Source organism: Theobroma umbraticum, unplaced genomic scaffold (genome assembly GCF_002168275.2).
Source record: "Theobroma umbraticum cultivar Fairchild unplaced genomic scaffold, ASM216827v3 scaffold_20.0, whole genome shotgun sequence".
Classification (NCBI taxonomy): Eukaryota; Viridiplantae; Streptophyta; class Magnoliopsida; order Malvales; family Malvaceae; genus Theobroma; species Theobroma umbraticum.
Window position 1 is genome coordinate 6130001 of NW_018397266.1, and position 1913 is coordinate 6131913.

General features: G+C 19.4%; 1 protein-coding gene across 1 annotated transcript in view; it reads left to right on the forward strand.

Annotated features, from left to right (window-relative positions):
- The window catches only part of LOC110423502 (Putative thiol-disulfide oxidoreductase DCC), a 5916-nt gene that overhangs the window by 1933 nt on the left and 2070 nt on the right, over positions 1-1913 (forward strand). The window lies entirely within an intron of this gene.

A 1913-nucleotide genomic window follows, 5' to 3' on the forward strand; every position in this document is an offset into this window, starting at 1 on the left:
ATTATGAATTTAGATTTACACAAAATATTAATAAAAATAAAATAATATAAATATTTACACTTATATTTAACTTTATTAACTATGAATGTAATTTTTAATTTAAGAATTTTTAACTTAAAAAATATAACTTGAAATATTAAACAAAATTAAAACATAAAAATAAATAAATAATTCAAAGGGTGGAGTTGAAATTTTATAGTTGTAATGAGAGATTTATCATGTCCAAATTAAGTAAATCAGAATAAAGAATTATTTTTATAATCATAGCTAACTTCATAACTTCATTCTTCAATTTTTTAAAAGAAAAAACTAAATCAATATGTTTTATTAATTTTACTTTAACTCAAGTTAAAAACTAAGTTAAATAAATAAATTTCAAATTTTTATATTATTATAAATAAAAAATAAATTTATTTAGTTATTTTATATTATTTTATTTTAACTTAATACAAGTTATTCATCTAAATTTGACTTAAAATATAAAATTTTTTAAAATATTTTTTATAGAAAGAGAATTCAAATTTAATTTTTATAAAAAAGATAAATTATTTATATATTCTAGAATTAAATAATCAAGTAAGAAAATATTTATATATATTTTTAATACCATTAATTTTTTACACTTAAATATTTTACTTATTAATAAGCATATTAATAATCTATTTAAATATTTGAATTTTTAAATTTTTTTTCAATTTAGTCTTTCAATATCTCAATTTTATTCAATTTAGTCCATGTACTTATAATTTTGTTTAATTTAATTTCTATGACGTGACAGAATTTTTTCTTTTGAAAATTTTTTTATTCTGTCACCTCGCATTGATATGTTAGCATGTTAGTGTCATGTCAGCATCGTTACATCATTTGTGCAGTACTATGTGGCGTAATTTTTAAAATCAAAAGGTTAAATTGTTTCGATTTTAAATACAATGACGAAATTAAACAAAATTGAAAAATATATGAACTTGGTAGGTCTTTTAACCAATATATATTGTAGTGACCCTAGTTGAAAACCAGTCTCTAGGTAATTATAATCAGAATTCTGGTCATTTTGTTTTATTTTGGTGTTTGATTTATTGCAGCTGAAACTCCAATTACAATTTTTTTTGGTAATTATTATTTTGTCCGAAACCGACTCTTAATACCATTGAGCCACTTCAATTTTTGAAATGCTTCCAAAGCAACACTTCAATCAAGTATTCCCATACAAGAGTATATAAAAAACAGAGAGAAATTAGGTGGAAGGGACTTGGCAAGAGATTGAAGTGGTTTTTTTAAGAAAAATTAATAATATTTATTTTTAAATCTCTCAAATTTTAAATTTGTTTTTAATGAAATTATGTCATTTGATGGTCTAACCTTGTATGAATCACATATAAACTCTCTTTATATTTGAACCTAAGTTTTAATTATAAGGTTCACTTATGCTCCTTTCATTTCTTTTATCCATATTTTAAAATTGAATTGTTTTTTCAGCATCAAAATTTTTTTTTCATATTCAAAATTTATATTTCTTTTTTGAGAAAGGGGTTTCGAATCTAAATTTTTTAAATAGGGAGATCATGAACTAACCAATGTAAAATTTATATTTTATTTATAAAACAGTTCACAAATATTAATTTATAAAAAATTAAAATTTTAATATAAAATATATTAAAATTAAAGCTTTTTTTTTATTTCATCAAATTACATAAAAATCATGAAATAAGACAAAAAGAATATTATTTAAACTTAATATTAATGTAAGTCCAACATTTCAAAAAAGTAGATCGCATGTTTCAATCTCATAATGGACATATAGATATCTTGAAAAGTTTATAAATATGAATATTACACTATTTATCATATTAATCTTTTTGAAAGTAAATAATAATTTCGTGACAAAATGGTATCATAATAAACTTGATTAAAAT